Source organism: Narcine bancroftii, chromosome 9 (assembly GCF_036971445.1).
Source record: "Narcine bancroftii isolate sNarBan1 chromosome 9, sNarBan1.hap1, whole genome shotgun sequence".
In the NCBI taxonomy this organism is placed as follows: Eukaryota; Metazoa; Chordata; class Chondrichthyes; order Torpediniformes; family Narcinidae; genus Narcine; species Narcine bancroftii.
The window spans coordinates 19,902,310-19,926,212 of NC_091477.1; the positions used below are offsets into that span (position 1 = coordinate 19,902,310).

Below are 23,903 nucleotides of genomic sequence, written 5' to 3' on the forward strand. Positions count from 1 at the left end.
GAGCAGCCTCAGCGGTTTGAGGAGTTACACAAGCCATGAGAAACATTGATATGCCAGACATTAAAAGGGAATTGTCATATAATGTTGATCTTAAAACTGCAATAAATTGTATTCAGGTGTGTGCCACTTATCATCTGATCAGGCAAAGTCCGACTGCATATACCTCCGTCGTCCACGACCCAATAGGGTTATAATGGAATTCAATCAGAAATCCCAATTGGAGATTGCGAGTACAGATGTAGAGGGCATAACCGGAATGGAAGAAGAGGCAAGGGAAAAGGAAACTGCAGAAGGAGATCAGGTGCAGAAGTTAAGGCTTTGTAAATTCTTAACAGCTTAACTTAACCGCTTGCTGAAGAGATGGACCCATTTTAAATGACTGGTGCACACTGAACGCTTTTGACTGATAGAGAGGAATCCTCATGCAGCGTTTGCTGCATATAACGAAATCTATGAAGAGAATAAAATGTAAACAACATTGGACATATTCCTGAAGAAGCCAACACCTCGCCAAGAAAATCCTCAGCCAGGTCCTTCGCAGCCTTCCTGCGAAGGCTGAAACTCTTCCAGTGGAACACTTTGAGGAAGTTGAGAACAATGATGTGGATAATCCTGATCCTCTCTGCTAAAATGTGTGTGATGTAGGCTAATAGTGTTTACATAGGGAAAATAATTACAGTTTCATTTATCGTAAGTAACCCATATAGGTTTCCTAAATATTACAGTAATATGGTGTTAACACAATGTCCATGTTACATAACACCAGTTTTACAGAACATATTATGGATATTAAGTGGTGTATACCTGTATACAACTGTGCATTAATACAGTAGTACCCAGTACTATATTTGGGCTTTTGTAAACTGCTTTTATGTTGGTTATTAAATTGTAATCACTCAAAACTGAATAAGGAACACCAATTCTTTAACTTTCTAATAAGTCTGAAGAGACATGACACAACATCAAATATTCTATCAAACTTCTACAAGTGTACTGTGTAAAATATATTGATATGGTCTGGTTTTGAACCTCAAATATGCAGGAACACAATGTTGCAGAAACAGATAAATATAGCCATGTGCATCACTGGTACCAACCTCCTGTCCATTGATGAAATTTATATGAGGCCCTGCCTCAATAAGGCAGCCAACATCAACAAAAGAGATGGTTGTTGATTTCAGGAGGGTCCAGGGGATCACTCTCCCATGGCCATTGAGGCTCTATCAGTGAGATTTTAAAGAATATCATATTCCTTAGCGTGCAATTGGTGGAGAATCTCAGGGCATGTGCGGCTCAGCTGGCAGATGTTCTTAATGACATTCTTACCATCTCCCTGAGAAATGCCATGGTCTCAACATACTTCAAAGCTGCCACCATTGTCCCTGTGCCCAAGAAGTCATCTGTGTCCTGCTTCAGTGTCTACAGCCCTGTCGCTCTCCCATCTTACCATCATGAAGTGCTTTGAGAGGCTAATCGTAGGGCATATCAGGCTCCTGCTGCTCCTGTCACTGGACCCTCTGTGGTTGACATGCAGATCCAACTGCTTTAAGGATGATGCCATTGCCACTGCCCTCCATCTGGCACTCACCCACCTGGAAAATAAAGACTCGTATGTTTGAATGCTGTTTATTGACTTCAGTTTGGCATTCAATACAATCATACATCAATACTTGATAGGGAAGTTGTGCCTGCTGGGTCTGAACATCTTGCTCTGCTATTGGATTCTTGACTTCCTGTCAGGGAGACCTTGGGCAGTCCAGATTGGAAACAAAACTTCCAAGACCATCACTCTGCTGACTCAAGTCTGTAACAAAACACAGTTCACACCACATCATCAAGTTCATGGCTGTGGTGGGCCTTATTAGTAAGAATGATGAGTCAACGTACAGAGATGAGGTGCAGGCGCTAACAGACTGATGCAGAGCCAACAACCTGTATCTGAATGTTAATAAAACAAAAGGGATGGTTGTTGACTTCAGGAGGGTCCAGGGGATCACTCTCCCATGGCCATTGAGGCTCTACCATTGAGGTCGTCAAGAGTATCAAGTTTCTTGAAGTGCACCTAGCAGAGAATCTCACCTTGTCCCTTTACACCAGATCCATAGCCAAGAAAGACTACCAGTGCATCTATTCCTGCGAAGGCTGAGGAAAAGTTTATTTCCCACCCTCCATCCTCACTACATTCTACAGAGGATGTATTGAGAGCATTGTGAGCAATTGCATCACTGCCTGATTTGAAAGCTGTACAACCTCAGTCTGTAAGATCCTGCAGAGGATAGTGAAATCAGTGGAAAAGATGATTGGGGGCTCTCTTCCTACCATGATGGACATCTACAACACGCAATGCATGCGGAAAGCAATAAACATTGTCAAGGACTTCACATACTCCTCATGTAAACTTTTCTCCCTTCTTCCATCTGGTAGGAGGTACTGTAGCACTTGGGCCTTATGTCCGCATTGGGCAAGATTTTTCCCCCAGGCCATCAGGCTCCTGAATTCCTAGAACATATGTGGATAGTGTACCGTGAACTTTTATTGAATGTCTTAATGTTTTAATTTCTATTTTAACATATTCATGTAAATCTGCTCCGTGGCCCTGGAGAAATGCTATCTCGCCTTTACCGTGCAATACATGGTATGAATGACAAATAAAAGTGACTTGACTTGAAGTCAGTAAGAAAGGTGATTTAAAACTGCTGAGAAAATCACTGTGGTCTTGCTTCCCTCTATTGAAAATATCTACAGGGAGCAGTGCTTAAAGAGGGCTCAGAAAATTAGCCTGACCATCCATCCTGGAGTATCTTTGCCATCAAGGAATAGATATAGCAGCATTAAAAAGGAGGACTGCCAAGCAAGGGACCATCTTTCTACAGATTGTGAGATTATTGAACAATCCTAGTAATCAGTAAATTATGTTTATAAATTTATTTTGAAAAGGTCTCTCTCTGCGCGCACACACACGTGCCATTTGTGTATAGGCTGTGTCTGTATGTATGCGCACTATGGATCAGAGATGAGTTCTTTCATTGACTAAGATGTATATTAACAATCAGATGACAATTAACTTAAATCTGAAAAATGGCAACAAAGTGCTCGGTGTGCAGCAGCAACTTTTGGAAATACTCATCATGTTCTTCACACAGCTGCTGGAATAGATAGTCTTTATGACAATTAAAGCAAAGTTTTTAAACATCCTCCTTAAGTTTTTAGCCACTAAGTGCTCCCTTTGAATGACACAATGAACAGTAAGAACTGAAGGTATAATGATTTTCAGATGTGTGATTAACCATTGCAGTGACTCCACCAGTTGCGCAGCACACGATGTCCTTGTTAATGTAATTAACTTATTTTAAGATAGTTAGTCCTTTAGTACTTAATCCTTCTTGCAAACATCTCTTCCATCAGCTCATTCCCATTCCAGAATCTAGTATAAACTATGGTTAAAAAGTATCATTCTCTTGCAGAGAGGATTGGTCTAATTGTAAAGAGAATTTTTTGGATTGTAATGAAATAGGATTTCAATGTTCCTTCCCATCTCATTGATTCTTATAGAAATAGTGGAATTACTCAAAGGAATTGCCTGAATTGTTTCTTTGGCATTTAAGTTCATGACACCAGATATTATTATGGCTACTGAAGGCAAAATAAGTGACTCCGCAATATTATGAGCACTTCCGCTGTTTGCAATCAAATCACCTATCCTGTATTTTTTTTTTAATTTTTTTTTTCACACCATAAATCACATTAGCCATGATATACACTGTTTCTTTTTCACACATATACAGTGACTTTTTCTCCCCCCACCCTTTCCTCCCAAACCACCCCCCCTCCTCATCCATTTTAGGTATACAATCTAGGTTGCATTAAGCCAGTCAGACAATGTTGTCATTCTACAAAATTACACCAGAAATTCTACTGAGTCCATTCTTTTCTTTCCTTCTCCTTCCATCAACTTAGGTAATGTTTGTCCCCGGTAGGTTTTCGCTATTGTATTTAATGTAAGGCTCCTATACTTGTTCGAATATTTCAATATTATTTCTTAACCTATATGTTATTTTTTCTAATGGAATTCATTTATTCATTTAAATTTAGTAGTTTCTTCCTTTTAATTTGGTTATGTATTCCATTAATATTTAAAGACATATAGTTCAGCGTAGCCCTTTTATATTTTGTTTATCTTCTCTTTCCGTTTTTCCATCCTTACCTTTCCTCCTTTTCCATTTCTGTTTTCTTATTTTCAACTCTTTATAAGACAACATTCCTACAACATCCAACATTTTCCTTATTCTCCTATTTCTATCTTATTTATCCCCAATCTCCCCTTCACCTCCTGAGTTGTCCTTTATCCCTTGTCGGACAACCACATCTCCCTTCTCCATTTGGATTTGCGAATCCACTCGCAAGCGTCAACTGATTTTGCAGTGACCGCTATTTCCCCCCACCCCGCCTCCCCCAGAAAAGATTTCACTTTTCATATGTCACAAAGGTCACTCTTTTAATTCCCTTCTTATTCTCTCTATTCCATTACCTTCCCTTATTAATTCTTGTCTATACTATCTATATTTTCCTCTAAGTACAGATACATTCATGTATGCTCATTGTCTCTATTCACTCTTATACCTCTTTACCCGCATACATATCAATCGTGATCATTTTTACTCTCATTACCCGTCTTCATCCCTCAGTCTATTTTTGTCTTTACCCACATACATATCAATCGTGATCATTTTAACTCTCATTACCCGTCTTCCTCCCTCAGTCTATTTTTGTAATTGTTCTGCAAATTTTCGTGCTTCTTCTGGATCCGAGAATAGTCTGTTTTGTTGTCCTGGAATAAATATTTTCAATACCGCTGGATGCTTTAGTATAAATTTATACCCTTTCCTCCATAAAATCGCCTTTGCTGTATTAAACTCTTTTCTCTTCTTTAGGAGTTCAAAACTTATATCTGGATAAATGAAGATTTTTTGCCCTTTATACTCCAGTGGTTTGTTGCCCTCTCTTACTTTTTCCATTGTCTTCTCCAGTACCTTTTCCCTTGTAGTATATCTTAGGAATTTTACTACAATAGATCTTGGTTTTTGTTGTGGTTGTGGTTTAGAGGCCAATACTCTATGTGCCCTTTCTATTTCCATTTCTTGCTGTAGTTCTGGACATCCTAGGGTCTTAGGGATCCACTCTTTTATAAACTCCCTCATATTCTTGCCTTCTTCATCTTCCTTAAGGCCCACTATCTTTATGTTATTTCTTCTGTTATAATTTTCCATTGTATCTATTTTTTGAGCTAGTAGTTCTTGTGTCTCTTTAGTTTTTTTATTAGATTCCTCCAATTTCTTTTTTAAGTCTTCTACCTCCATTTCTGCTGCTACTGCCCGCTCTTCCATCTTGTCCATTTTCTTTCCCATTTCTGTTAAGGTCATCTCCATTTTATTTATTTTTTCTTCTGTGTTGTTTATTCTTTTTCTTAAATCCTTAAATTCCTGTGTTTGCCATTCTTTAAATGACTCCATGTATCCTTTAATAAGAGAAAGTATATCCTTTACCTTGCCTTTCTTTTCTTCTTCTATTTCCCTGTACTCTTCCTCTTCCTCTTCTTCTTCCTCTGGGTTGGCCATCTGTTGTTTCTTTGGTGCCCTTTCCTCCTCTTCTTTCTTGTTTCTATTGTCTTCTGTGGTCTCTTCTTGCTGCAGGTGTACTGCAGCTGTCGTTGCCGGCTGTGGAGATCGACTCCCCAGCTGGTCCCCCCTCCCGTCGGTGTGTTTTTTTTCATGCGCATCGCGCATGCGTGAAGTTTCGCGCATGCGCGGTTGCGCACTTTTACTCGGCTCTGCGAGCCATTTTTGTAGTCCATTATTTACCGACCTGAGGGAGCGGGTTTCTCTCTCCGCAGCGGGCCTCTTTGGACAGGTAAGGCCTTCACCTTTTTCCTCCTTTGTCTTCTCTTCCTCTCTTCTTACCGTTGCTTTCGATTTTTCTTTTTTTGTCGCCATCTTCTTTCCACCTTTATACTCACTTTTCTGTAACTTTTATTTCTGTGCCTTTGTGTTTTCCTTTGTTTTTCCTGACTTTTCTGGAGAGGGCTGGAGTTCACCGTCCGGCCACTACTCCATCACGTGACTCCTCCTCACCTATCCTGTATGAAGCAAGAAGACGCTTTTCCAATTTCTGTCACATTTCTGTAATCATCTGTTTGATCAATGGCCTTCTCTTGAAGTTATCACAAAGGTTGTTGAAGTAATCCAAGGATTTATCTTTCTTTTCTTTATGTGTGGTCTTAAATGTTATTTCAGCTTGGTTGGCCCTATGCTTTCATTTGAAAACTCAAAGCAAACTGTGGATGCAAGAAAGGTTGAGCAAAATGTTTGGCCTGCATGCATATGCTGGAGTTGAAGAGAATAGAACAAAAGAGGAAAAGTATGTTGTAGGCAATCCACAGCCAAAGCTCATTCCATTATCAGTCAAAACAATCATGTTGAAGCAAGGATTGCTCTGAAAACATATTTAATTTTCTGCATTTATCTTGGCCTCCAATCTTGAAAATAATATTGCATTGCTTGGCAACTGCATACAGCAAAGCCTAGCAGCAAAGTCATTTCCTTCCTCAAAATATGTTTAATTTGGTCAGTTTCTAATTCCCCCGATATGTTTACACATTTATTGGGTGTTCCTTTGCCTTGGTGTAATCCCTAACTTCCTTACTTCACACTTTAAATTCAATTCAGATTTGCACAATCCATCTGAACTGATGTCATGGTTCAGACTCTGGCATCCACTATGGTAAGATAGCATTCAAAAACATTGACTAATTGATTATTACTCACTGTCATTACAGCATTCTCCTTTTTCCACATCTCTGAATGTAAATACATGATAGCTTATTTTATTTTTGATGCATAACCAATGTGCATTTTGAACTGATCCCTGCAAGTGATGAATACATCAAGGTAAGCTATTATTTCCCTTTGCATACCATCCAGATGTTTACCAAAGAAACCACTTGAGAACGCAGACCAACAGATATCTAAAATCAGCCAATCTGGACAATCCCATGAACTTGTGAGAGATGAGAAAAACTGACATTGCAATATGAACATGAAGAAATGAAGAAAATAAAATTGATACATAAGTAAATGAATGAAGCCAGTGCAAACAACATGAGACATGGATATTAGAAGGCAGGAAGCTGACACTGTCTGAGTAAGATAAGAATCTCCTACACCAGCAATTTCACTGAATGAAGGAGAGAAGGACAGACAATTGAGAATAGAAGTAGAGTTAGTCTGAATGAGATAAGGGTCGCCAAGCCCCAGATAGAATTAGCAAGGCTTGCATAAATAATTAGAAGACCTTAGATAGTATTAGCAAGTTATACATATATAATTAGTAAGCCATACAACAGATTTTTCAAGTATGCATATTTAACTAGTAAACCCTAGACAAGATTAACGAACCCTGCAGGTGAAGGGACTGTTGCCCTGAGAGTCGGGAAGGTGTGAATGGGGACAAGGGCTAGGATGTGAATAAGGACAATGGGAATAATGGCATAAGACACCGACAGGATACCCCCTGGTCCTCCAAGTCTACTGAAACTGCACCCAACTTTGCATTGTTATTTAATAAATGTTCTTTGTTCTCAATTTTTGTCTCGAGCAATTTCTTTAACGGTACATCTATTTCTAACAAACTCTAAAAGCAGGGCATTTCCTAACCTCATTCAGATTGAATGGGGCACTTGTGCATCATGCAGATTGTCACCATTTGAACTGATGAAGGGACATGCTTTGTAATAACTTGGATTGTTTTGATTCTGTTGCCTAATTTCTAACATTTCAACTCGTATTGCCAATCAAAACATCCCTTTACAGATAAAATTTTGCACCATATACTCACATGTCCAATATTCTAATACAACTATTGTGAAAAAAAGTGGTTCTGCAAAAATATCTTCAAACAGGTATATCAATGATTATCCCCATTTCAATCATACCCTAACGATGATTAATGTCAAAAAAATGTATTTTTAATGGCTTTACTTAGCATTTTCCTCACAAATGAACTGTGTATGATTTCATCCAACATAAAATGATGAATGAAAGTTGGCTTCATAATCATTAATTATTTTTCAGGACTGTCTCATTCTGTTGTGATTTTCCAAATTGCTTTGGTTACAACATGATGATGTCTGCATGCATGCAACCTGTTGAAAGATTGGCTTCCTGCTAAAATGCAAAATTCAGGTATCCTCTTAGAATGCCCACTATCAACCCATGTCCCTGATGGACCAGCTCCAGATGGCAGTTCCAACTGCTGTGTCTATAGTGTGAGAAAGTGGGAATAGATATACTGGCAAGAGAATTGCCTCAACTATGGAGATCACACGAGAGATTCTAATATCCTGAGAGAGGAAAGGAGTTTTAATGTCATCTGCAAAAGTAAAAATTTGTAAGAGAAGCTGGATACACTCTTATTCATTTCATGGAGTTTGACAGATCTGAAAAGCTGCTCAGCGTGCCTACCCAACAGCCTTTACTGAAATGCTTCCTCATTTCGAACCTTATCTGACCACTCCTGGCCAGAATGACTGATTGAACTTAACTTCTGTATATCTGAGACAGCATCGCTCTTTCCCCTCCTGCTTGACAGCAATTCATTAGGGCCAGACATCTTCCATTGTAGAATTGTTCCCAAGCAGGGCCAATCTTTTGAGCTGGTGCTTTACAGAGATAGATATATTGATTCACTCTGCCTTTCGATGTCAGATTCAGGTGATGCCTGAAATTGTCCCTGCAATTCTGATCATTTTTTGGGTTTCTTGGAGCATGAAGCTATAGTTCGAATTAATCTGTCTCTGTTGTGCAGAAATCCTGTGAAGAAAATGCAACTTTAGGTGGACCTTCAATGTGCTGCAGCCATCCAAATTCTTACATCTACCTACATCATATCTGATTTTCCTGTCTTGAACCAGTCCAAGATTATATGAATCAGTCATCAAGTACTCAAATCTAATAAGACTTCCAGTTTACTTCACCTTGGATATTTCAGTTTTCAATTACTCTTTGGAAACTTAAGAGGGGCATTTGATACTGATGATATAGCTTCAAGTTTGTATTGTTTTCTTAGATCCACTGATCAAATGTTTGCCAAAGTCAAGAGTATGTAAGGAAATCTAAGATCATCTTTACAGTCTTAATACACAATTGAGCATCTATTAGATTAAAAAACTTCCAGTATAAATTTGTGTTACTAGAAGCACTTGTCCATATTTCTGAGCCTTTCATTTCCTGATTCCTGAATTGTTTGTAATAACTCTTGAAAGTGATTCCCCTTGAATGATACTTATATGGGATGGCATGTGAATAGGAACAGAAAAATGTAAGAAATAGGAGCAGGAGTACACCATCTGGTCTTTAAAGCCTGCTTCACCATTCAACAAGATTGTAACTGATTTGGCTATGGAATTGATGTACTTTTGTCCTGTCTGTATTAAATTCAAGGACATTATGTTTGATTCTCTGCATCTGAAGTTCTTTATGTGTATAAGAATAGGTATTCTTAAGGATCAGGAAGGGCATCTATGTGTAGACCCAGAGGAAATGGGGAAGATTTCAACAAATATTTTGTTAACATTTTTAAATTTGGACAGGAATGGGAAGAGGTTTTAGAGGTATTAGGTAAGTAGATAAATCTTCAGGTCTAGACCAGAGTGTGGGAAGGCAGGAAAAAAAATTCTTTGAGCCTTGACTGACATTTTCAAGTAATTGCTGAGGGGAGAAGATGGAGGATGATAAATGTGATGTCATTGTTTGAAAAAGACTAAGGATAATCCAGATAACTACAGATTGGTCCAATGTAAGTGGGAGGGAAATTGTATGAATGGCTAGGGGAATATTAGAGAGAGTCAGCATGGATTTGTGCAGGCAAAATCATGTCTCCTAAACTTTATAGATATTTTTGGAGGTTACAAAGAGGGTAGACAAAGACAAGGCAATTGATGTTATTTTTGTGGATTTTAGTAAAGTATTTCAAATGATCCATCATAGTAGGTTGGCATGGAAGGCAAGGGCAACAGGATAGGAAGTAAACTAGGGAAATAGATCCAAAAAAATCCTCAGTGATGAGAGTCAGATAATGGTTGTAGAGGCCAGTTTTCAGACTGGAGGATCGCGACCAGCTGAATGCCTCAGAATTCAGTACTAGGACCTTGCTTTTAGTAATATGCTTAAATTATTTGGATAAGGATGCTAGTGCAAGTAAGTTTCTTAATGATATGAAAATACATGCTGTGATGAACAGTGGAGAAAGTTATCTGGGTTTGCAACTGGATCTAGACCAGATAGGGAACTAGATGAAGGAAAGGCAGGTGCAGATCAACATGGTGAAGTGTGAGGTGCTGTATCTGGGTAATTCGAACCAGGGCAGGATTTACTCTGATAATGTTAGGGCCCTGAAGCTGAAGCATCATGGAGCAGAAGGACCCAGGGTGCAGGTGTGTAGCTCTTTACAGATGGCAGTACAGGAAGACAGAGTAGTGGAGGGAGCATTTAGGACAATTAACTTCATCTGTCTAAATAAGTGTTGATGATGATGATGGTCATACAAGACATCAGTGAGACCATACATGGAATATTGTGTGCTGTTTTGGTCATCTAGCTATAGGCGGGAAAGTGTAAAGCTGGAAAGGATGCAGAAGAGGTTTACAAGGTTATTGCCAGGATTAGGGAATTTGAATTACCGTGAGAGACTGGAAAAACTAGGCCTGTTTTTCTTGGAGTGCAGGAGGTTGAGAAGGTGTCTTATCGAGGTCTACCATAGCATTGATAGGGTGAAATAATGATGGTCTGTTTTCTGGAGTGGAAGATGAAAGGGGATAACTATAAGTTGAGAGGGGTGGGATTTAGAAAGGATGTGAGTAGATAGTCTTTCACCAGAAAGTGATGAATATATAAAATGAGATGGCAGACAAAGTGGGGGATGCAGGTACATTAGTTTTCTTTTTTTTTTAAATGGATACTACTGCATGGATGGGAGGGGATTTGAGGGGTATTGGTTTAATGCAGGAAAGTGGGCCTGTTTCTGTGCTCTGGGACTCTATGACTCTAAAGTGGAAGAGGAGGTGGTGACAAAGGAAGAGTCTATCAGGTCTGGATGTGAAGGGCAGGCTCATACTCTGCAGATCCAGTGATGAGTATGAGGTGAAATGTCACTGCTCAAGTTAATTTTCAAAAATTTAGACATACAGTACGGTAAAAGGCCATTTCGGCCCAAGGGTCCGTGCCACCCAATTTACACCACATTAACCTGTACCCCCAGTACATTTCGAACAGTGGGAGAAAACTGGAGCCCCTGGGGAAAAACCATGCAGACATGGGAGAATGTATAAACTCCTTTCAGACAGCGTGGGAGTCAAACCCCAGTCCTGATTACTGGTGCTGTAAAGGGGTTCCACTAACAGCTACGCCAACCATGCTTGTGAAACAATCCATGGACACTTGCAAAAAAAGCTTTGCACAGCATTCAGCCTTCCAATGATAAATGTTAAAAAAAATGTTGGCAATGATCCTCTCAACAAGAGAGAATAGCTCCTCACTCCCATTTGACATTCAGGAGCATTGTCAACACTTAATCCCTTTGAAATAAGGTACTGGTCACTCATGTTTGACAAGAAACTCACCTAGGTCAGAGACCATTCAGCCCATCAAGTCTGCCCTGCCATTTAATCTTGGGCTGATCCATTTTCCCACTGCCCAGCCTTCTCCCCCATAACTTTTGATGCCCTGGCTAATCACGACCCTATCTTAAAGTCAATGAAATAACTCATCTCTGATCCATAGTACACATGTCTGAGCCCTTCCTCAGGTAAAAGTTGTGTCACCCTTTACTTCTTCTGGATACTTGGTGACCTGTTGAGTTTTTCCCAGAGTCTTTGTGTACTGCACTCCAACCCAGGATCTGCAGACTTTCTCGTTTAACTCCAATTTTTCTTGTAGTTCACGACTCTTCCTAATTCTTTACAAGACAAACCTATGAATTTCTAAACAAAATTGAGATCACAAGTTCCAAACAAGAACTGTTCTTTATTGATGCAAAGTGGAGGTGAATTTGGTTTTTCATTATGAGACTGGGAACAATCTCACTTGCTTTTCACGTGCAGAGAGGCTGGAGTGGGGACTGGAGGGGGAGGGGGAGGGGGGAGGAGGAAAGAGAAAAGGAAATTTAAATTCGTAATGTGGAAGTGAAAGTACATGTTAAATCTGCTGCAGAGAACGAGCTTTCCAACCTTGCACTGTCCCAATCACAATTTTATGCCTCTTTACAAAAGGCTGAGGACTGCTCTGCAGCACATTTGGAATATCATCGTGTGAATATTGCTACAAAAAAAAAGGACTTGTTCTCTGAAGTTAATTTGCAGCTCAGAAGCTACTGACAAGGTAAATGACACGGTTTATTTCTGCTCTGTGGAATGTAAATGGAGTCATGAGAATTGTGTAGTTTGGACAGTATTACCCTTCTAATGTGTTGTTGCAAAATTGAAAACTTCGCTTTGAAGTTACAGGACATGTATATCATTAATGATAAAAGGTAGGTAGTCGGATACAAACACCAAGTTCTGTCACACAAAACGTCAAAAATGTGAGGAGCAATAACTCGATTTGAAGTTCACAATTTAAAAATAAGATCGGCGTGTTTTCATGAATGTGTTCTTTAATTTCACTTTTACTTTCGTCTTTGGTCTCACTCTGAAATTTGCATGACTAGCATCTTTGCATACGATCCGAGATTCGTGGAACATATTAAGAATAAGGATTTAAATTGTTGACAATAATGTAATCTAATTTTGGACAAGTAAGAAGGATTTCCCTTTCAAAATTCACCTTCCCTTCTCCCCAACCCGCTATACCGCCTCTCCAGCCTTGTCATTACTACGTTAGTTCCTGAAATTGTTTACAAGCCACTCACGTTGATTTCTCAAGTTCACTCCCGAGAAACTTCTTGCCACTTGTTTGCATTTAACTGCTGCCTGTTCTTCACTTACGTCGGGATTTCTGTTACCTTAATTGATAGAGCAGGTGCCCACTGTTGTCTATCTTAATTGATAGAGCAGGTGCCCACTGTTGTCTATCTTAATTGATAGAGCAGGTGCCCACTGTTGTCTATCTTAATTGATAGAGCAGGTGCCCACTGTTGTCTATCTTAATTGATAGAGCAGGTGCCCACTGTTGTCTATCTTAATTGATAGAGCAGGTGCCCACTGTTGTCTATCTTAATTGATAGAGCAGGTGCCCACTGTTGTCTATCTTAATTGATAGAGCAGGTGCCCACTGTTGTCTATCTTAATTGATAGAGCAGGTGCCCACTGTTGTCTATCTTAATTGATAGTCCACTGTTGTCTATCTATCACCTGAGTCTGATCACTCAACATTTGCCCGTTTCTGTTGTAAACTGGTGCCTTGAGGAAATCTGTTGGAACAAGGCTGCAGACTACCATTTACAGTCCCAAGTATTTGAATAGCCAAGGTCTGGATATGATGCAGGTAGATAGATAGGAGCAGTATGGGTGGGTATCACAGTTGGCTTATACATGGTGGGCCAGGGCTTGCGTGGCCCCTTGACCGAGTATTTAAGGGGACTATCCAACCAGTCCCAATCTTTCCCAGTAGTTATTCAATATTTGTTTATTTTCAAAAAATGCCTTTATTTCTCCCACCATCTAAATGGGTAATAGAATCGGGAGATGTGAGCAATATGTGACATTACAGCTGATCATCTTCCTCAATAGCATTTTGCTGTTTCCCCTCTCACACCACCACACCCCCCTCCCCCCACCTCATACCACACCAGCCTCCGCATCCAACACATTATCTGCTGGAATTTACAGTACTTACTACAGGACCCCACCTCCAGACACATTTTTCCTTCTCAGCCTTCCATAGTGCACTCCCTTGTGCACTCTTCCCTCCCCACCCATCCCCCTCTCCCCCAAGCACCTTCCATTGAGGTGCGAGGAGGTGTAATACCTGCACCAACACCTCCTCCCTCACTATGGTCCGAGGTCCCAAACAGACCTTTCAGGTGAAGCAATACTTTACCTGTATCTCCAAAGAAATAATTTACTTCACATTCTGAGGCTTTCTCGACATCAGAGAGACAAGTTGCAGATTAGGAGATTGCTTCACCCAATGCCACCTCTCCATCCACAACAAAAGCATCTTCCCTGTAGCCAACCATTTCAATTCTGAGTCACACTCTCAAGCTCGCGTCTGTCCATGGCCTTTCACACTACCCCACCCTGACCACCCACAGATTGGAGGTACAGCGCGTCATTTTCGTCTGGGCACCCTCCAGCCCCAGGGCATGAATAGTGAGTTCACTGTATTCCACTAATCAGCTTGCCTTTCTCCCCCCCCCCCCCACTTAACTAGTTATTCCAGTTCCTACTTCCTATCCCTCTCCGCCTAGACTCCTTCCCCTGCCCCCAACTATAATCTCCCACCTTCACCACTTCACCTTCCCACTTTTGTTCAGGCATCTCTCGTGTCCCGTTTTCCCCCCCACCACACCTTGATGAAGGGCTCAAGCCTGCAACGTTGATGATGTATCTTTACCTTTGCTACATCAAGGTTTGACCTGCTGAGTTTCTCCAGTATTTGTGTGTTTTTTCACTTAACCCCAGTGCCAACAGAATCCTGTATTTCACTCCTTGTATCCTTTGATATATTTGTCAGTCAGGCCCAAAACATCAGTAAAATATCTTTACTTCCTATGGACGCTGTGAGTCTGGCTGAGTTCTTCCAGCATTTTGACTACAGCGTCTGTAGACTTCCATGATTCAGTCCCCTTCTAAATGTTTTTACTGACTTGGCCTCTGCATCGCTGAGCAATAGTGATCTCCACAGTCTAACACCATCCTCTAAGATTTAATCTCATATGACTGTCCTGCAATCCCAGGAATGAAGCTTGTGAATTTCCATCATACTCTCCATAGCAAGTACTGTACTGTATATCCTTTCTTGGCGGACAATATAGAACATGGCACCCTATATGGTCACACCAAACCCTTGCATAATTGTGGGAAGCTAATTTTGCTCCTGTATTAAAATTGTTTTGCCAACATAGTTTTGGCTATCTGAATTACTTACTCAGCTACATTTTTGCTTTCAGTAAATAGTGTATAAGGGGACTAGGCTCTCTTTGCATATCAACATTTACCAAATGAACGCCATTTGAATGATGTTTTGCCTTTCTATTTTTCCTTCAGAAGACATTTAGACATTCCACCCTACAAGAGGTCCTTCCAACCCCCAAGCCTATTCCACCAAATCCCCCAATTAATCCACAACCCATGTACATTTTGCTTAGTTGCCTTGAAGCCTCTGTGTATCCTGCTCACAATTCATGGTTCCATGAAGTACAATGTTGATGGTAAAATTTGAAGTACTACATTTGGATCCCTGTTCCAAATGACTGATAAATATTACAAAAGGCCGAGGCCCAAACATTTATTTCTGCAGCCTTCCAGTATTTACTAATTTGTGCCCACTTTCCGCTTTCTGTCAGACCACCAGTTTTCAATTTGTGCCAATACATTGCCAACAGCACCTTACACTTTAATGTACTTTATTAAAAGCTTCTGAAAATCCAAGAACATCACAAGTATTATCGCCTCTTGTCTGCCATTTATATATATAAAAAAAAACACCAGTAGATTTTCAAATGTGATTCTCCTTCAGAAATCAGGATTAGACAAAATTAATATTTCTAAACATCTTGTTAAAACTATTCTTTATATTGACCTTGAATCTTAACTCTGCTGCAGGATAGTGAACTAACTGGTCTGTAGTTTCATGTTTTCCATCTCCCTCTTTTATTAGTAGTAAGGTTGTTTCCCTTTGGTTCATTGGTCTGAAGTGAAACTTCAATTGTTATTTATAATTTTAAATTTATGTAGGAGTTCACAATTAAATCTGGCATTACTTTTTAAAAATGCATTTTAAGACGAATGCTTTATTTTTTTTGGCAGAGCAGATTAATCTGCAGATTATCTGAGCATCATTTGATCCTGTTGCTTGATGTAACTTGAGAAGTAATCTTTATTTCTCAATTACTCTGTTCATGATTTGGGGTAGGTTCACATGAAAGTGCAGCTCATCAACGTGCCAACCTACTGCAGCAGTTGTAGGATGCGTAATATTTTAAACCAAGAGAAACCCTGGTGTAAATTCTGACATTTTAAAATGGTATGTGGGAGATTTGATTTTTTTTTTAAAGTAAGGATGGCATTTGGCTAGGCTGAGCAGGTTGTGATGGAGAGTGTCCTGTGCTCTGCAGAGTGAAGCTCAAGATGATGTGTGTCCAGACATGCTCCTGCCAGACTGTTCAGGTCACTGCATGATAGGAAGGGAAAAGGTGAAAAGGCAGGTTTTGTACCTCCTATATTTGAATGGGAAAGACTAGAGCAGGGGTGTCAAACTCAAATTCACGGAGGGCCAAAATTAAAAACTTGGACTAGTCAAGGGCCGAACTAAATATTTATTGAAAATTTTCAACAACATCTGCATGTTTTCTCTTCTTTCAACATATGTAATGTTAAACTTTTTCTTATTAAAATAAATGTTTAATAATAGTTTTGGATAAACTCTTTCCCGAAGCATTAACAAATGAGAAATAAAATATTCAATAAATAATATTTCTCTATAGAGGATTTGTCAAATGTTGCTAGTGTGCTGTCGAATTGTAAAATCTGAGGGCTATTGAGAATGTGGGAGAATAACATGATTCCTGAAACAATCAAATGGGTGACTGATTGTGGGCATGAACTCTAGCAGGGTTATTTGCCATGCCCTTTTTCCATTGCTACAGATATCCTTTGATTTACACACTTTTCAAGTTTTATGCCTAATGAGCTTGTATCCAGGTGCAGGACCATTTTTAACCAGGAATATATTTATCACTGTGACATGAAACTATTGGAAGATCATTTTATCCTGAGATTAAAGTTCATAATACTTACTCAGGCCTGTGTGCGGGAGGGCGGGGGTTTGCGGGCGATCGGGTTGGACAACGACAGTGCGGGGGCATCGGCTCTCGCTGCAGGGTGGCATCTCGGCGGATCAGCGGCCCCGTCACCGTGAGTCATGGTTCGGCCTGCGGCAGGGAGGGGGAGTGGGCAATGGTCCTGGCGAGGTCAGGCCCGAGGCCTCCGGTTCCGGGAGCTGGGAAGCGGCCTTGGCTTCCCCTGACACCGGCCAGGCCCCAAAACCAGAGTCCATGGTGAGACCCTGCAACGTAAACAGAGGAGGTGGGGGCGATTAGCGGGCTGACGCCAATGCATTCTGGGGTTTGTTGTATTACTATGCATGCGCTATACTGGCGCGGTGGCCAGCGGGCCACCTTTAATACATTTTTGAAATGATCTTGCGGGCCAAATATAATTATATCGCGGGCCAAATTTGGCCAGCGGGCCAGAGTTTGACATGTGTGGACTAGAGGGATGGTGCCTTTAGATGGTAAAAGGAGAGATGGGTGGGTGAAGGAAAGATGTGTCTGGTGATGAAATGGCATTGGAGGTGATGGAAATGGTGGAATATGATACATTCTGTGTGGAAGCTGATGGAGTAGAATGAGATAACAAGGAAAAGCCAATCTCCCCACTAAACACATTTCTCCTCCTCTTCCTTAAAGCATTCTGAAAGGACTGTTCACTTCACAATTCCCTGTTTCACTCTTTCATCTCCAATGATCACACTATTTCTCACTGAATGTTACCATTGTAACCGATGGAAATGCAATGTCTTCCTTTTTATTACTTCCCTTCTGACCATCCAAGGACTTGCAGTCCTTCCAGTTGAAGCAGCAGTTCACTAGCAGTTATTCCAATTTGATGTACTAAAAAAATAAATGATCTCAATGATTGTTGATTTGAGGAATTGTTAAGTCAAAACTTTCATCATAAATTTCAGAAGCATTTCTCTATGTAAAATGTGGTAGAAGTTTTGATCTCTTCCACCAGTGGCAATTAATATTAGACATTGCTAATTGGCCATTGTTAAGCAAAAGATTTGGAGATGTGGGGTTAAACTCTGTCTCGGGTTAGGTCATGGATCACCTGTGATCTTATTAAAAGGTGGAACAGGAAAGAGCGAGAGAGAGAAAACATTTTCTTCTGTTTATATGTTTCTACTGCAGTGTAATTAAAACCATTAAAGAAGTAAAGTTTAAGGAGTGATGCGAAGGAATATAGAGAGAGACAAAGAAATAAACAGCTTTCAGAGAGAATTTCAGAGCTTAGGAGATTTAAAGACAAAATATAACTATCTGAGTTATGTCTGCTTATAGAACATAGATCATTACAGGCCAGTATGGGCTATTTAGCCCATGATGTGACCTTATTTCGTCAAGTACACTTTTCTGCGGAGGAAAAAATATCTGATATAACTTGTACAGTATAAGAATCATCTTACAGTACAGTGACTTACAGGCCTGGAGCCTGACTAAACAAACCTTCTTCAGTATTTGATCCAATAATCCAACTTTTTTCTATTTTTATAAATATTAATGCTGATGTTCAGAAATTGATGAATGCACACTCAGAAGCTTGTATTATTTTTAACAATATTTCTCTTAAATATAGGTCCATTGGCTTGTGGGCCAGAAGGGCCTGTTACCTTGATGTATGTTGAAAAATAATTAAATAAAATTCTAAGAGAACAGATAAATAGGAAGTACAAAACTTTTCCCACAATACAAAAGACAAAAAGGTTTAGGGGATGGTCTAATTCAGCCATTCTCAACCTATTTTTGGCTATGGCCTCATTAGGATTCTGCTCAAAGCTTCCGTATGAAGCAGTCAAATTTAGTTGGTTTCTTCTATACTTTTCTTTTAATATACTTTTAATATACATTAAAAAATATATATTTTATGATTTCACTATGTGCACCCCTTAAATGTGCTGTAAACCTCTTTGAGAATGGCTAGTTTAATTGTGACAAGAATTAAAGGGGAAATTTAAGTACTATTTTCACCCAGAGGATTGCATGAATTTGGAGCTCACTGTCTGAAATATTTTGTGTATTTTAAGAAATCTCCAGTACATACCTTAAGAACTATAGTTTAATTTAATTTTTTTAAAAATTGTGTTTGTCTATGGAGGTAATGCTGTAGTTCAGGTTAAACCATTGCAGCAATTTCTCCATGAGCACAGATAGAATCAACTGACTAGCCTTCTGGGTTGTGTAGGTTATGTGATTCTATGATAAGATGCTCTCCATGAAAAATAGATATCAAAGCTATCTATATTCTATATCTATTTAGCCCTCAGTGAATTCATGCATGGTTTTGGTATGTAATAATGGAAGTAGCTGTGGGAAAGGGAAAAGGTGAAAAGGCAGGTTTCACTGGAAATTTTGCTATGGCTACTTTGCCATGTTGTAAACAGAAATTAGTTCTTTTTTTTTTAAAAGAGCCCAATATGGTGAAATGAAATTTCTGAACTGTTCAAAATGTATATTGGGGTGTAAATTGGTTGGCTTGGACTCGTGGGTTGAAATGGTCTGTTACCATTCTGTATGTCTAATTTTTTAAAATTCTGACATTCACCACGGTGGGAGGCGGGGGTAGGGGTGGGGGGGGGGGGGTTGGGAAGGACATCATGGTGGCATTTTGAATGCTGAAGTGCCTGGACAGAGTAGATATGGCAAGAATGTTTCCCATGGTAGGGGATTCTTGGACAAGGAGCATAACTTCTGGATTGAAAGGCATCAATTTAAAATAGAAATGCAGAAAAATTTATTTAGTCAGCGTGTCGTGAGTCTGTGGAACTTGTTGCCATGGGCAGCTGTAGAAGCAAGATAATTGGGTATATTTAAGGCAGAGATTGACATGCATTTGATGAGTCAGGGCATCAAGTTTTATGGGTGAAAGCCAGGAGGTGGGGTTGAGTTGATGGATGAATCAGCTCATGATTAGAATGGTGGAGCATTCTCGATTGGCCAATGGGCCGACTTCTTCTCCTATATCTTGTAAACATTGTAAAAAAAAAACCCCACAATGCTGGAGAAACACAACAGGTGAGTGTTCTTTATATAGCAAAGATAAAGATACATAACCAATGTTTCGGGCATGAGCCCTCAAAGAGAACTTCTTCACAGTGGGCATCCCTCAAAGAGAACTTCTTCACAGTGGGCATCCCTCAAAGAGAACTTCTTCACAGTGGGCATCCCTCAAAGAGAACTTCTTCACAGTGGGCATCCCTCAAAGAGAACTTCTTCACAGTGGGCATCCCTCAAAGAGAACTTCTTCACAGTGGGCATCCCTCAAAGAGAACTTCTTCACAGTGGGCATCCCTCAAAGAGAACTTCTTCACAGTGGGCATCCCTCAAAGAGAACTTCTTCACAGTGGGCATCCCTCAAAGAGAACTTCTTCACAGTGGGCATCCCTCAAAGAGAACTTCTTCACAGTGGGCATCCCTCAAAGAGAACTTCTTCACAGTGGGCATCCCTCAAAGAGAACTTCTTCACAGTGGGCATCCCTCAAAGAGAACTTCTTCACAGTGGGCATCCCTCAAAGAGAACTTCTTCACAGTGGGCATCCCTCAAAGAGAACTTCTTCACAGTGGGCATCCCTCAAAGAGAACTTCTTCACAGTGGGCATCCCTCAAAGAGAACTTCTTCACAGTGGGCATCCCTCAAAGAGAACTTCTTCACAGTGGGCATCCCTCAAAGAGAACTTCTTCACAGTGGGCATCCCTCAAAGAGAACTTCTTCACAGTGGGCATCCCTCAAAGAGAACTTCTTCACAGTGGGCATCCCTCAAAGAGAACTTCTTCACAGTGGGCATCCCTCAAAGAGAACTTCTTCACAGTGGGCATCCCTCAAAGAGAACTTCTTCACAGTGGGCATCCCTCAAAGAGAACTTCTTCACAGTGGGCATCCCTCAAAGAGAACTTCTTCACAGTGGGCATCCCTCAAAGAGAACTTCTTCACAGTGGGCATCCCTCAAAGAGAACTTCTTCACAGTGGGCATCCCTCAAAGAGAACTTCTTCACAGTGGGCATCCCTCAAAGAGAACTTCTTCACAGTGGGCATCCCTCAAAGAGAACTTCTTCACAGTGGGCATCCCTCAAAGAGAACTTCTTCACAGTGGGCATCCCTCAAAGAGAACTTCTTCACAGTGGGCATCCCTCAAAGAGAACTTCTTCACAGTGGGCATCCCTCAAAGAGAACTTCTTCACAGTGGGCATCCCTCAAAGAGAATTTGTATAGTTTTCAGTAGGCAAGAATAAAACATAAAAGTCTGCAGACTCTGTGATTGAGGGACTGTTACGAGCCCAGCGGATCCAAAAACTCAGCAGCAATAGGCATTGACCAAGACAAATGGTTACTTGAACAAAAGTTGCTTTTAATTATCTTTAAACATAAAAACAGAATCACACTTTAACTCATCACTATTGACTTAACTAATCTAACTTAACTCCATTCTAATTCTAAGCACACATATATGTAATGTGTGTGTAAGTCAGAAAAGTTCTTTGATTCACAGTCCAATCTCACCTCACTCCTCCAAGTTCACCAGGATGAGGCAATTCTTATACTGTGCACAGAATTTAACATTTATGAATTTCACTAGACTTTGGTGCTTGAAATGTAAATGGTTACCACTCAGGAAGGTTCTTGTCGATTTTCAGAGAGAGATTTGATGCTCGTTGGACACAAACTGATTCCTTCTGATCAACCACTTTAGTGTTTTGCAGAAGAAACTTGCCCCATCAGGGTTTTCCAGATGATAACCTCTTTCTTTCAGGTCACCTCAGAGTTCCTTTTTGTTTCCCTTATTTCAAGGGAAACATTATGCAGCCAGCCATCTTCTCTTGCATGAACCACCAGACCTCTTCCAAAAATGGGCATTCCACTAGCTTGAGCTTGTCCTGTTCCAGACTCAATTGCGGTCTGCTGGCTGTAACACTACAGAACTGATGTCTGTCTGTCTGTCTGTCTGTCTGTCTGTCTGTCTGTCTGTCTGTCTGTCTGTCTGTCTGTCGCGCTCGCCCCGGCGCTCGCCCCGGCGCTCGCGCAGAAAGCCTATTTGACTTTCTCTGCTTGAAAAACCACATGACTCTCTCAGAACAGCAAGTTCTCTTCCAGACAAGCTCTTTCATCTGTTGTAAACAATAATTGCCTTTTGTAAACAATAATCCATTAATGAAGTCTCTTGAGCACTTTCAAAGCTTATGCAAAAGCTGTGGAGCCAACATGTCTACCATGGGGCAGAGCTCCAGTATTTTAATTAAGATCTGTTTTAAAGTGTTTGTACTCTAACAAACATTTCCCAGTTTATCTCCCATAAACATATCTATATACACTATATACTCTGTCACAGTACAAATCAGTAGATTAAACACTGTACTTTTTATTGCAAAAATAAAGATACGTGACCAATGTTTTGGGCTTCAGCCTATCTTTATCTTTGGTATGTAAAGTTCACTTTTTAACCTGCTGAGTTTCTCAAGCATTTTGCTTTTACTTCAATCACAGTTTCTGCAGACTTTTGTGTGTTATTCTTTTAAGCATTGTAGTTGTATCTGCCTATACCACTTTTTCTAGCATATATGCTCATTCCATTTAAACATCATCACATGTGTGCAGTGTAAAACTTGCCCATCAGATCTCCTTTAACTTTCTACACTTTCACTTTAAACCATTGTCCTTGGCTTTAGTCTCCTCTAGGAAAAAGATGAATTATCCTATGTGTGTCCCTTAATTTTATCAACTTCCGTACCATCACCCCTCGAACAGTGAGAATAATTCATCTTACCAAATCTCTCCGGATCAATAGAGCTTAATTACAAAGAAAATCCTGGTGAATTTCTTTGCACTCTTTATTTTCTAATGCCTCCACTTTTTTCTTGTAGTTTGGCAACCAGAACTGCATACAATGTTCCATGTGCAAACTGACTGGTGCTTTGAACAGCTGCAAATAACATCACAATATTTGTACTTCATATTTAAGCATGCTGAATACTTCCTTCCCTACCCTGTCCATCTGTGTCACTATTTTCAGTGAGCTCAGAAATTTCATCCTAATGACTCTCTATACATCAACACACAAAAGGTCAAAGGTTCTTGCCATCCACTGTACATGTCCTGTTAGCATTTGGCATCCCAAAATGTCATACTTATCTAGATAAAATTCCATCTGCTACTGTTCTGCCCAATTTTCCAACTGATAAATATGCACATGTGAGAATTAGTTGAATGACTGAATGACCAAATGAACTACTCATGCTAACCATCGGAGTGTCTACTATTTATTAAACAATATTTATTTATTTTGATATACGTATATTTGTTCTGTATGTGTGTTATATCTGGTTGTGTGTTTGCATATTTTGCGCCAAGGCCCAGGGAATGCTGTTTCATCAGGTTGTACTTGTTCAGTCAGATTATAAATAAACTTGAACGTGTATATAAAAAAAAAACCTTTCCATATTTTATGGAAACCAAATGTACTATTCCTGCCTTCATCAATTTTCTTGCTTACCTCCTTAAAAAAAACCTCAAGATTTGTGAGACAGGATTTCCTCTTATACCCCACCATGTCACCACCTGCTAATTAGTCTCTGCTTTTCCTTGTTCTTTAGAATTTTTCTCATTAATTTCCCTTCTATTGTTGTAGGGCTCATGAGCTTGTAGTTTCCTTGCAGCCTTTTATGAATAAGGGAACATTATCTATTCAATAGCATGTGATACTGTAAGCTGCTAACACATGGCACTCTAAGCTACTCTGAATATTTCCTTCCAATCTATATTCAGCTGCACAAATCAACACAATTCTAGATCTTGTCCAGTCATTCAACATCGAAAACCATCCCTCGTGTTCATTTCAAAAATAAATCCTAAGTATAAACTT

General features: G+C 40.0%; 2 long non-coding RNA genes across 4 annotated transcripts in view; one reads left to right on the top strand and one right to left on the bottom strand.

Annotated features, from left to right (window-relative positions):
- The window catches only part of LOC138743257 (uncharacterized), a 55,539-nt gene that overhangs the window by 3,487 nt on the left and 28,149 nt on the right, over positions 1 to 23,903 (bottom strand). For 2 of the 3 annotated variants that reach the window (XR_011344758.1, XR_011344756.1), the window contains one exon: positions 1,448 to 1,592. This is a non-coding gene — a long non-coding RNA (uncharacterized lncRNA). Of the gene's footprint in view, positions 1 to 1,447; positions 1,593 to 2,386; positions 2,500 to 23,903 lie in introns of all 3 variants that reach the window. The other variant, XR_011344757.1, reaches the window with a different exon arrangement.
- LOC138743259 (uncharacterized) overlaps positions 12,261 to 23,903 on the top strand; it is a 102,835-nt gene continuing 91,192 nt past the window's right edge. Inside the window, exon 1 of the long non-coding RNA XR_011344760.1 lies at positions 12,261 to 12,428. This is a non-coding gene — a long non-coding RNA (uncharacterized lncRNA). The remainder of the gene's footprint in view (positions 12,429 to 23,903) is intronic.